This window comes from Oculina patagonica, chromosome 5 (genome assembly GCF_052425735.1).
Source record: "Oculina patagonica isolate OP01 chromosome 5, crgOcupat, whole genome shotgun sequence".
In the NCBI taxonomy this organism is placed as follows: domain Eukaryota; kingdom Metazoa; phylum Cnidaria; class Anthozoa; order Scleractinia; family Oculinidae; genus Oculina; species Oculina patagonica.
In genome coordinates, this window is record NC_135762.1 from 24,110,752 (window position 1) to 24,124,734 (window position 13,983).

Sequence of the window (13,983 nt, forward strand, 5' to 3'; positions counted from 1 at the left end):
GGAGTAACCGGTCCTTTCCTCACTACTTATTTCGATCGTTCTAAACAAAATACTTTCGTGGATACTTCCCTTGAGATTCCCCAAAATAATTATGCACCGCAAGATCAATCCGGGAGAGGAAAAGCTTCCACAGCGAGCCCAGGTTCACATAAGGATTTGTATGAAACTTTATTGATAAAATTGATATCGAAAGAAATATAACAGCCGATAAAGTTTACATTTCACATCATATGTTGTCTACTGATGTCATTTTTTGCTCTTTATTACTGTTCCTGCACACTTGCAAACACCATTACAATACCAGTTACTGACACTTGCCTTCTTCAGCAAGATAAAAATGCAAATGTTCAACGGCGTCCTGTTAAAAACTAAATGAACTTTCCGAGTGCAACAGAAGTCTCTTGAGCATTCTTAATGAGTCTATGAATTCTTAATGCTATTGTAAATGTTTGGTAGCGCTATGTGTTCGTTTATAGCGTTCCTATCTCGCACAGAATGCCAAGCTTCAAGAATTAGTCGTTGTTTCCACACCGTTGACCTGTCAACAATTTTGACGCTCTCCAAATCTATTTGATGGTCGTTAAGCATATGGTGTTTTGCCAACAAAGAGTTTTTATCCAATGTTGCGATGGACTTCGCGTGTTCTTTCATACGTGTTTTAAGCGCGCGTGATGTCTGAGCAACATATCTTTTGACGTCGTGTCACTGTTTACTTGCATTCCGACCCACCTAGCAACCGAAGTGGTTAAAGAGAGACTGGATTCTGACCAATCACTACCGGAGAGAACCAACTTGTCTGATCCAAAATATCATGGCACTTCTACAGTTCGTCCTCGACAACAATTTCTTTGTATTCCAAAGCAACCATTTCCAACAAATTTTCGTTTGTCCGATGCCGGGATCCCCAGTAAGCGCAATCTTGGCCAATCTCGTCATGGAACATGTCGAAGAAAAGGCTCTCTCTTTGACCCCTAACCCTCCCAAATGGTGGTTTAGATACGTAGATGACAGCCACGTATGTGTAAAAAGGGAACGCGAAGATAAATTCCACTCACATCTAAATTCCATCAACCCTCACATCAAATTTACAATCGAGGTACAATCAATAGGTTCCATTGCCTTTCTTGACACCAAAACAACCAGACAAGAAGATGGCTCGATCACCGTGTCTGTCTACAGGAAAGCTACCAACGCCGATCGTTACCTGGATTTCAAATCACACCACCATCCCCAGCATAAACACTCGTTTGCTCGCACTCTCTTGGATCGCGCGAGGAACATCCCTTCCACCGAGGAGGAAGTATCACGGGAAACTAAGCGAGTAGCGAAATCCCTCGCCACTAATAACTACCCTGCAAATTTTATTCACAGTCTGCGCCAACCGAGTAGACAACAAGAAACAAATTATATCGACCATCGTGGTTTTGTTATCCTCCCTTACGCCAAAGGTTTTTCCGAAATAATTGCAAACGTTCTTCGTGGCTTCAACATCAAGGTCGCCCATACACCTATACGTACCATCTCGAACATACTGAAACAACCAAAAGACAGGATCGAGAAAGAGGATACCAGAGGAATTGTATATAAGATAGATTATCCGTACAGCGGCAAAATGCACTTTCAATTTCAACCTTATTCTTTATTTAAAATGCGGATCATATATAATCGCCCGACTTTCTCATCCAAGACATTAAAAATTTACTGAAGTTTGTACACAAACACAAGCACTTCGTGCTGTTCAATTTAACCGGTGCATAATGACCAAGGCCTGTTTTATAAACATAGCGGTGTTCCATGATGTAATTGACTCACTCGCTTATAGTATTGTCAGAACCCAGCGTTATTATATTTTTCAAGATGCTAGAAGCAGCCAACAGTTTTTCGACAACGTTGTACGTGAGAAGTGTTTAAAGATTCATAATACTTTTCACGACCTAAGGGGCTAGAGCTCATTTTTTTTCGAAGGCTTTGTTCTAAAAGCAGATGAAAGGAAATCTGGCTTTACAATTATAGGAGATTACGCTGTTTCGAAATTAACTGAGATCTACTTTTTTTTCTGAAACATTATTAATGTTGATAATATAGTATAGTCGGCGGCCTGCTCTCGATACGAAATAGTAAATGCAAATAATCATATTGTATTCAGAACGTTTTCTAGAAGCAAGTTTCTCTCGTGAAACCCTTTGAAAATGAGACGTCCTAATGAATCTGCGAAAAAACAAAAAAGTACAATTCTGAAAGTAAATTTCGGGAGTAAACTAAATAATATAAGGGCTAACTGTCGATAGCTGATACCGCTTGACCGCCAGGGATAACAAATTCCGAGAAAAAGATGTAAAATCTTGGGTTCGCCACGAAAGCATCTGCTTAATCATGCATGGGAGAATAAGTTACTCTTCTTCGTCAAAATTGTTTGTTTCCACTCAACTCAAATAAATGATTTTAAGAGATATCTCTCCTTTATACCATTTGGACTGCTACAGGTATATACTGCATGGAATCTTTAGCGATATGTATCCTACTAAGATTTGTCAACAATGCAAATAATGATGACTTGAGTAAAGTATTGGTATATTGGTAGCCCAGATTGAAAGAGCTCCCGAATAAGACTTAAATCATTCGCTCAAGCGACGTCCAAAACCCAAGTAAAGTCCTGTTACACAGTGATCCTTGTGATTCAAGAAATTCAAAATAATATAATATTACACAGACATTCGACTTTTTAAAAAGGATTTATTTTCTCATATTCCTTTACATCAATATAAAATATGGAAATTTTAATTGAAAAATTCCAAGCCATGGTCGTTTCCAGGAGAGAACCCTGGAAACGAGGTTAGATCAGCCACGAGAGAGTGTAAATTAAATTTACTCTCAGTTCGTTATAAAATTGGTTGTTCGTATTTTATAATTTCGAATTTACCCGCCTTTCATACGGCCTTGCACTGAGTACGTGCACCAATGCAGGAGAAGAAATCTTCAGCGATGCGTTTCCTACAAATGGTTTTGTCTATACTGACAGAAAACAACACAAATGATATTTAAAGGAAGTCATTGAAGCATTCATTCAGTCAGATTCTTTTGGCGTAAAGAGACTTCTGTGACGATCTGACTCAACGCTGTGGGCAAGAAGGATCCTGAGATTTCAACAGTCAATAGTTCCAAGCATACTTTGCTGCTTTGTAGCTAGACTGATTATCACTAATGCCGCTAGAGGCGTAATTAAGAAAAAATTGCGGTCATTTGGTTTTGTCGCTTGATTGGAACTGTTTAATAGGGGAGCCCTTAGGCGACGAATTTTATGCAAATAATGTTAAACGGAGTAAATTTCTTTAGGAGAGTTACAAGTAGTAGAAATCGATCAACGCCGAAGTCTGGTAGAGTTAAAATATGTTAAAACTCATTTCAAACTGAAATTTGGACGGTAAAAAGTTATCGCTATAGCTAGTTTTAAATTAAATGAGTTATTAAAACAATAATGACGCCCTGGTTCACTGAACTAATGGTGTATTGTTAGAACACTAATTTATATGTGCATATTACAGAAAATGCCACAGAAAATGGCAGTGAATGGGGCTAAGCTGTCAATTCCCAGTGCATATACTGGTTAAATATAAAACACAAGCGTCTAAATGTGTAGAATTGCGACCGAGGCATGTACCATACATATACACGGTTTACTGTACGCATTGTGATAGCCATTTGTCTATTCAGAAAATGTGTCTGGCGTTACTCGGCGTTGTAGAGTGAGCTTGGGGAGCCATTTAGGGTTAAACTACAGAACTCAATCAGAGCTTTAAGTTATATGTAAAATCATAGGATTGCAAATAAGTCAAAAATCTATCTCCTAAACAACCTCGAAACAAAGCTTACCTTTCAGTAAGATGCTGCCCCTATCATCACAACAGTCTGGGGGATAAGTAATGTTTTTGGCAGATCTTCGTGGAAACTCGAAGAGTTTCCGATTCGTGCCATCCAATTAACTAACAGCGCAAGCATCACGCAATGGGGATACGTCATGTTGCTTAGCAACTTCGGTGACAAAATCCGCAGGTCCTATATATTTGCTCTCTTAGTTCCATAAATTATTTCTTGTAACTTGACAAAGAGATTGCAGTCCCTGATTATTATCCGAACACCAGCAAGTTATACAACAACACTTTATAATTAACTACTAAATGTCGTTCACAACTGGCTCTGTATCGTTTTCAAGGCTCACGCGAAAGAATATCAGTGCTATTTGTGATCTTTACAGGTAAACTGAAGGTAAAGTCTGCGTACGAGCCTAGTGGCCCATCAGGCCGGAGCTTATCCCGGTTTCCGCAGCATGATGGAACTACAGTCGAATCCCGATAACTCGAACCTTCAAGGGAAATCGAAAAAGGTTCGAGATATCGGGAGTTCGAGTTATCGAGGGTAAAATTAGTAAGAAAATGACCTGCAGGGGAATTGGAAAAGGTTCGAGTTAGCGGGAGTTTGAGTTATTAGAGAGGTTAAGCATGACGTTTACGGCAAACGGCAAACGGCAAAAATGAAATTTTTGCCGTCTCTCTTTAGTTGTATGTACAGTAGAGTGAAATTATTTGTAATTGCCATGAGTAGTAGGAGACGTTATTCCATTTTTGTGTGGTTTATTTACGGATTAGAAGAAAATAACTCAAAAACAAGTTATCTTTGCCGTTTGCCGTCTGTCCTTAACGTCATGCTTAACCTCTCTAATGACGGCTCGAGTTATCGGGATTCAACTGTAGTAGTATTTCTACTCCTCTTGGTCAATTTGTTAATATATTTTTATATATATTTTTTAATATAGAAATGTAAGCGCATTGAGTTTTTTTAAATGCGCCCAAAAAACCGTATTATTATTATTATTATTATCATTATTATTATTATTATTATTATTATTTATTACGTGTAACGATTGCGACTGTGTTTATGTTGGTCAGACATCACGCGCGCTTAAAATACGTATGAAAGAACACGCGTAGGCCATCGCAACATTGGATAAAAACTCTTTGTTGGCGAAACACCTTATGCTTAACCCTATTCAGACCGGGCTTTTTTTGACCTTCTCAGACCGGGGGGGGGGGGGCTTCGGAAGCCCCCCCTATGTAACTTCCAGAATATTTAAGCAAATCACCATGAAACTTATAGGATGTATTGTATGTCCGAAACTCTTTCTTTTGGTATACGTCACGTGGGATGGTGACGTCACATCACGTGACAATTACATCATGATGTCAAAACAGCCGCCATCTTGGATCCGCCATCTTGGATTTCAAAATTTTTCCAAAATGCCAGAAAACCACCCAAAATCACTGCAAATTACTCAAAATAAATAAAAATGTGCTTTAAACCCGTAAAAATGTAGAAATAATTTCATTTAAGTTGATTTTTATTAACAGAAACACGCAAAATTACAAATTTGGGAAAACATGCCTGTCAAAATGCCGTTGCCATGGTGATGTCAAGTTCCTGACACATCAACCAACCCTACCAAATTGTTGCCAGATAAATTTTAGGAAAACTCAGAAAGTTTGGCAGCGTTTGGTTAAATCTTAAAAAAGTTATAAAAGTTCAAAGTCAGCGCGGGCCTCAAAAGCCCCCCCCGGTCTGAATAGGGTTAACGACCATCAAATAGATTTGGAGAGCGTCGAAATTGTTGACAGGTCAACGGTGTGGAAACAACGACTAATTCTTGAAGCTTGGCATTCTGTGCGAGATAGGAACGCTATAAACGAACACATAGCGCTACCAAACGTTTACAATAGCATTAAGAATTCATAGACTCATTAAGAATGCTCTAGAGACTTTTGTTGCACTCGGAAAGTTCATTTAGTTTTTATCACACATTCGTTACATATTTTAACAGGACGCCGTTGAAAATTTGCATTTTTATCTTGCTGAAGAAGGCAACAGTAGTGGCCGAAACTTCGAAAAACAATATTTTTAGCCAGTGTCAACTTATTAATTCGAATTTTTTAAACAAAACATGGTTTATATAGATGCGCTGCATGTGGGATATATTTGCTATTTCATAAATTCTAAAGTAAGGTAAGAAAGAAGGACTTTTCATTAAGCGGGGTAATACAATGGTTGTTTCTTGTAAGTGTATATTACTTTCATGCTTAAAAAAAAATATAACGGGGGAATTCGAAATGCGGCAAAAAATCTGTTCATTGGGCTTCGGGCTGAAAAAAGTGATCCATCTTTGAAAAAAAATGTTCATGAAATCGAAAGGTAACCCATTCACACTTGGTAGAGTGCGTCGCCCACTACCTCTTTCTGCCAAGAATTTGTACAGAATTCGATGTATTTTATGTTTCGCCTGGTTTCATTTTTTGAAATAATATTCATGAACGTGTAACGTAATGAGGTAAACTCCGTCCAGCACGCTCTTCACGTACGATAACGTGGGCTCTTATTGCAAAAGCAAATTTATATGTAATATAAATGCCAATTTACATGTAATATAAATTAAAGTTAATGTGACAACCATGAAAGGAGTTCAGAGAAGTCATAAGATCACTCTATTCAAATACGCAGATCTGTCACGCAATATGCTGCAAGACTATCACTCTTGCGTTACATTCAAAGGTCAAACCATCCTCGTACCCAGGGTCTTCGTTCCCTTTGACCCGCGGTCAGGAAACGAGCGACCCTGGAATGTTCCGATTGGAAGTCCGAAAATATCGGACTTCCGGTTGAATTGCGCATGCCTGACCGCTAAAAAGAAAGATGGCGTCTGAAGTGGAGGAAAGATAAAACCTTAGAAGAGATTCTACTGAACAGCAGGCAACTGGAGATCCTTAAGATCATTACTGTTGGAAAGAAATGTTCTGCCTGTCCTGTCAGCCGTTTTCGGCAAGTTCTTGTTTTCCAAATGACCGCATCTTTTGCGGATTTATGGATTGTGTTCGCAGTCACTCGCAGACTTCTACAAATTTTAACTCATCAACACTATAAAGCCACTGGGGAACCTGAAGAATTTTCAACTCATCTTTGCTCACCTCGAAACCCTGGTACAGAAACAAAATCTGTTATATAGAGCTCCTGAAAACGGCAGAATAAGTATTTAAATCAAACGAGGGTTTAACTGTTGCACATTGTGGACGAAACACATATAGATTGCTTTGACTGGCATGGTATGTAAAATGTGGATTGCTATTTTAACAGGCGATATTAAAGATAGCTATAGTTTTTAATGGTCATACTGTGTATCACAATTTTTAATAGCTGTATTGTTTGGGAAATCCTGTAAATCTGTTTCTATAAATTAAATTGTAAGATTGTTTGAAAACCTAATAATTATATTGACAAAGCAGTACATACGAGTGGTGGTTAATTTGTAGTTTGCCAACAGTAAAACTGTTTGTCTTATTTAAATTGAAAGGGCTTACTTTGTGTTTTAATTAAATAGGGAAACAAATCCACAAGCATACTGAAACATGTACAACCATTAATAGGCTTAACTTTGGTCCCAAAAGCTGTGAAACTTCTGTAAAAGACAATTTCAATAATAATTTTATTATTTTGATATTATTGTTTGTACTTCTTATTGATTAACTCCTACATGGCCGAGTCAAACTAAGCATTGATGCACCCATTCAACTAAATTTCTAAATTGTTTTGTTACAAGCTGGACACCCTTGGGACCAGCTCTAGCTTTTGACCTTAGACATAGTTTTCAAATTCCCTGGTAAGACTTAATTTCCCTGACCAAGAAAAATTAGAAATCAGGTAAAATTGCAGCCTCTGGCCATCCCCTACAGCCATCCTTTCCACCTATCACAAAGATAGCCTGTTTCTTTTCTTTCCTTTTTTGTTTTGTTTCATTTGTTGTTGACAAGTCAAACTGTCAAAATTGAAGTTCACTAAGGATAAATTTAGGGTGGCAGGGTAGCCTAATAATTAAGGAGCTGGACTCCAGATTGAACGGTCTAGATTCAAGCACTGGCCATGGTACTGCATTGTATTCTTGGGCAAGGCACTTTACTCTTGTAGTGGCTTTCTCCACCCGGGTGTATAAATGAGTACCAGCAAATTTACTGCTGGAGGTAACCCTGCGATGGATTAGAATCCCATCCAGGGGGGTAGAAGAAATATTCTTAGTCGCTTTGTGCTACAGAAACCGGGATAAGCTCTGGCCTGATCAGCCACTAGGCTTGAATGTAGATTTTATCTAAGGATAAATTTCCCAGACTTTTCTTTGTAATATCAGTTTTCTCTAATTCTGATAAAATTCCCCAACTTTTCTAAGACATTATTTTTCCAGCCATATCATATCCTGAAAACCTCTCCTGAGCTGTGGCAACCTTGTTATATAAATATCTGCCTTATACAGCAGATTCACAGGTAATCATAATGGAAGAGGGGTGGAATTTCTGTGCCCTTTGGGGCTTTTTCCATAAGGGACCTGGGGCCTTCTCTAGATCCAGTGTGGCCTTTGGCATCAGATTAGACTTCATAGATATTGGGCTGTTTGTTTTTATATGTGTCATTTAAAGGGTACTTCCAGGAGGCAGTGAGGACTGGGAGCCAGGGAGGATGGAAAGAAGTATTTTATCAGCAGTCCCTGAACCAGGATTTAATATTGAGTTAATATTGTGCACTCCAAAAATACTTGTGGAGGCATTTTTAAAAAGCCAAATGGCAACATACATGTAAAATGGGAATTTACAGTGGAATCCTCTACACCTTATCTCTGGTATCTGAGCAACATAATAATTTACGATACTTGAAGTGCATCCTTACAATATTTAAATCTCGGTTTCTCCACAATAAATATAAGGGAATTTTGCCCCACTTTTATTGGATGTTACTATTGAAATGACCTTCCTTTATCTATACATAACTTGCTAACCAGAAAACATTTTAAAAAAGCACTCTACCAGTATTATTTTGCTCAGTATTAATTAATTCATACCTCTTCCTCTCCTATGTTAAGTGAATTTTTTTTTCGAAAATTATTATTGTTATTTTAACCAGGGCATCAAATTAGCTAGCTATATTTTGCCCTTTTCCATTTCTCTTTTTCTCCTTGTTTTGCTTTATATTTATCTTTGTAATTTTGGAATGGAATTAATAAATAATATGAAAACATGAAAATGAAAAATCTTCTACATAGTGGCTCTTCCAATCCCACTGATTCCAGATTGAAGTGGAATTTAGCAGTGTTGTAGCCTGTGAATACAGCCGACTCTCTGACTCACGCTCTGATCCGCTTGCTGCGTTCGGAGCGCAGCAAAAGTTGTTTTTTATTTTGTGGAGGGACGAATACTCGAGAACCCAGAGAAAAATCCTTGGAGCAAGGACCTAGCCTGCGTATACAGCCACCTCTCACGCAGCAAGCAGATCAGAGTGTGAGAGGCAGCTGTATTCGCAGGCTAGCAAGGACCAGAACCAACAACAAACCCACATATACGGCTTGGTGTGGGAATCGAACCCGGGTAACATTGGTGGAGGATGAGCACTCTCGCCACTGATTCGAACATGAACTTGGAGTAAACTAAAATTATGTGACCTCAGTCATAAGTAGCTTAAGAATGGTATCTCAGGTCTCTGAAACTAAACTGGAAGTGTTAGTAAAAAGGCATTTTCCTATGGGGATCCAGAGTGGAGGGGTATACTTGATACCCCCACATAAAGCTAACAAGGGGTGTCACCCAACAGGGTATAGTTCTTTAACCTAATTGAACATCATAAATAGGGTACTGGGAATTTCAACATCACATTGTCATAAGCACCAGGGTACAAAGGTATTTTTTTTTAAACATTTTCTGCAGTTATTCCCTTGGATTCAACACAAACAAAAATACTGATTGTCAGGCATCAGAGAAATATCATAGTGTCCTTTCATTTTCAATGATGGTCAAAATATCAAAACTTAAAGAAAGGTAAAATAACGAATTAATGTTTCCTAATGAAAGGTGTTGCCAAGAGGGTCACTTACAATGTAAGTTAAAGGATTTTGACTGCCTGGCAGTGTCGTGTCGAGCTAGCTGACCAATCCAGTAATTTTATATAACTGATTATGTAAACTCAGTTTTCATTGTGATTTGCAAGGTAGTAGAGAAAAATGTACGTTCACACAGCAAATGCTAAAAATAACATTGAGCAATATTCGATACCATTCGCTCTGTAAATAAAATTACGTCCATAAAACTTTGAATAAATACTACGGCCAGGTACGGCATAGAAACCTACCGCTGGATATATAATAAATTTGTGAAGATCAAATCAAAATCTCAGTCCACAGTTTTGGGTTGCGGCTACAGTTGATTAATATTCCCCAAGGTAGGACAAGTAATTTGGGCACTCCTTCTTCTAGCAGCTCGGTTGCAGCAACCGATGAAGCAGGTTATAACGGCCTCGCCGTCGAAGAGATTACACAAACTCTCACGCGTGCAGTCTGCGATCCTAGGCCTGTCGGCTCGAAAGCACGAAATATAGTTTATGATTCATCTACCTTCTCCTAAGCCTCTCCAGTAGAATTAAAACTGATTCGTTACTGGTTTTTGTTCTGTTAAGATCAATCGAATGTTTTCTTAAATCGTTGAAGCATCTACAGACAAGATTTGGAGTTCACCACTTCTCTTGTGTTCTTTCCGCCATATTGGAAATCTGGTTTACTTCCGGTGGTTTCCATTGTCTTTCGAAAACCAATCAACATCGGCCCTCCAGCGGAAGTTTCGAGAGTCGCTCGTTTCTTCAAGCCTGCGCAGAAGGGACGAAAGACTCGAGGTACGAGAATGAGGTCAAACTCACTTCTGAGTGTGATGCGCTATTCGGGCTGGCCAATCACATCGCCCCTTTTCTATTATGTCAATCAAGGCCATGCGGTTTTATCTAGACTTGAGTAGTTTTACTTCAAATTCTCTGAGCTCCCTAAAAGAGTTTTCACAATAATTCCCACCCACCCAGCCCCCTTTGGTTCTCTTTTAGCTTAGTATTTGTAAAAATGTAGGCAATGTTTTAGTTCTACGCACATATCTGGCTATGTTAAGGGTGTTTATTATATTACTATTATTATTTTTAAACGTTAGCCATAGCTGATGGACTAAAGAAGCAAGCCCGCATTTATAGACATTATTCTAATAATTATTATTTCCATTTTGTATGCTTACTTACGTTTAGAGCTGATGGACTTAAGCAGCATGCCTGCTTACAGAAACATTGTTTTTATATTGTTATCATTTTGTATGCTAGCTCAGGCTTAGAGCTGTTGGACTTGAGCAATGTGTCTGCTTTTGAGATATTGATATACATGTAACCGTTAGCTTTAGTGTCGAGCTGGCATGTATCAACTCGACCATTCTGTTATTCGATTACTGTCTCTTCCGAACTTCTTCAATAGCTTTAGACCATCTTAACTAAGCATTGTCTTTTCTTATAGTTAATAAACCACGGGAGGGGATGAAGTGCTCTGTACCATTCGCCCTTTTGCCCCATAGCCTCACAGGGTCAGCTTTCCCCTTATAGTGGGGCCCCGCAGTGTTGCTGTTGTTGGTTGTTGTGATTGTTCCCAAGGGTCCTAGAGATTAGGACCCCAGTTTCTTGGGAACCAGGGCATGTGGTTGTGGTTGTTCCCAAGGGTCCTAGAGATTAGGACCCCAGTTTCTTGGAAACGTTCCCAAGGGTCCTAGAGATTAGGACCCCAGTTTCTTGGGAACCAGGGCATGTGGTTGTGTTTGTTCCCAAGGGTCCTAGAGATTAGGACCCCAGTTTCTTGGGAACTAGGGCTTCCTGAAAGGAAGGAGAGGATTCCAGTCTCTCGTTGCCAACCAACTAACCTGTGATACATGTACCCTGCATGATTTCTATTGATGATTCTGATTGGCAACTCGAGCACTTCATCCCTTACCCCTTTTCTCCCACTGAACTTGTTGTCTTGTTTTAACTTCATGGGTTGGGAACATTAATGCCGCACTAAGGCTTCAAGGGCACTTACTTCACCTAGAAAACAATACTACCGCGAATTTGTCTGTTAGTGTATCTGTCGTTTGGTTCTTCCTCCTTTGAGATAACATATACTGTATTCAAGATTAAATATTATTCGGTGAATGACGTCATTGCATTCACTTCCATGGAGACAAGAAATGACTTTGTGAAGACATACGCTTTGGGCAAGTTAAACGATCAAAATCCAGAAACTACAGCAAACGTCAACAATATACAAATCGCAATACTGTGTTTGGGAGTCTGATTTCTTTTCTAGATGTTGGCAACGGCCATGTAGTTTTAATGAATCGAAAAGCAATGAAATATGAAGTATTATTTTTTTCCAAGAGGGCACGGTAACGAATCCTGCAATCTGATTGGTTCTTAGCGCGGGCAAGATTCTCCTATCTCTGCCCGCTTCCACGGGCCACGGTAACGCTTTCGTGAGTTTAATTTCGCGGCGAGACGAACTAGTCCACGACAGTTTTGCTCTCCAAAATCGATGTTGTTGCTCACCAACCGTTGTTTAATTTGTATGGGAAAATTAGCAGTGGAATTAAAGGCCTTGAAGTTCTCCAAAAGGCGAGTATTCATGATCTTTATTGACAAAATGAAGTTATAGTTTTATGATCGTGGTTTGTCGATCGACGTTTGTGCATTCGCACTGATTTTCACGCCATTGCGGTTATCTCCAAGTCGGCGGGTATACAGACTCGATTTATCCGTTCAAACACCTTGCTTTTCTGCTACTTTTCTCCAAAAATGGATACTGCTTATCGCCATTCAAGAAAATGAGAGGCTTTTTTAATAACGGTCAAATTAATTCTCGCAATATTGTGCCGTGTGTAGCTGACCAAACTATACATTTCAGCTTCATTCAGTTTCACTTTCGCAAACTTTTTATCAAAACAGAATACTGTGGGAATAAACACAGAGGTTTTTGACTCGTTAAATACAAATGTAAATAGCTGGAAAATATGTGCTGTAAGTGCTTTCCAGTCCGAAAAGTAAGTTTAATTAACTGAAAGAACTCACAAGCCGAAATGGAGTGCAAAGTGTTTCGCAACTCGCTGATTTTTTATGCTCTGTTTTGGTTCTACATTTTGCTTTTTATTATTTCAGATGCTTTTTTCTTGCTTCTGATTTAATTTGTTTGGCAGTAAGCTCTTTAATATAGCAGTGAATATAGCAAACGAATCATTCTTCACTCTTGCCGTAGACTCACTAGGATGCGCGCGGATAATACAAACACATTTTGCAAGAAAATCTTTGTAGGTTTTTTTTTAATCAAACACATTAAAGGTAGGAAAAAAATAAATAAGTTATTTACCGGCTTAGGGTCAGTCCGTATAGTGAAAAACTGTGACCTCGGCCTTGAAAATGCTGCCCGAGGCCGCATCAGACCTCGGTCACAGTTTTTCACTATACGGACCTCCCAGCCGGCAAATAACATATATGTGTATTCTAGCGCGTATTCTAGACGTAAAGAACCAATATATTTATTGCAACGTTAAATGTACTCATCCTCTTCGCTCTTGTTAGTGGAGCATTAGGCTGCAATTTAATCTTCTACAAATATGAAATGGGAAACATTTCCAGTGTTTCTATCGAGTCATAAACTGCGAGGTGAAGAAAGGAAAGTTTATTGCGATTATTAAATGTAAATTATGTCTTCTCTCGCCACAAGACGCAAACAGCTGCTGAAAGTTCTTTGCTCCTTTCAAGCTATAGGAACACAGTTTTGTGCGTTCGCATTCTCCTAAGGCTTTTTCTAAAAGTCCATTAAGATTTCTTTTGTGTTTGACGTTTTGATAAAAATCTACTGAAGAAGGAAAGACGTTTATCAAGCACAGAAAACAGAAACAAAAGCTATTGCGGTCTATGGCGCGTTCTTGCACTTCGCAAAGAAGGTACGACAGCTTTTTTTACTCTTGTGAATGCCGATTTATCAAATTCGCTCCTCTCCTTCGTCCAATGCTTCGCTATGCTCGCCGTCCACTGACATGATTTGGAACATCGCTCTGCTAACATAAAATGACTTGACTT

General features: G+C 38.9%; 1 protein-coding gene across 1 annotated transcript in view; it reads right to left on the reverse strand.

The window, feature by feature from the left end:
- The window catches only part of LOC144654103 (ATP-binding cassette sub-family C member 4-like), a 28,237-nt gene extending 24,269 nt beyond the window's left edge, over nt 1-3,968 (reverse strand). The window contains exon 1 of the mRNA XM_078514206.1: nt 3,871-3,968. The gene's annotated coding sequence lies outside the window, so the exon portion shown is untranslated. The remainder of the gene's footprint in view (nt 1-3,870) is intronic.
- Nucleotides 3,969-13,983: the final 10,015 nt, after the last annotated feature.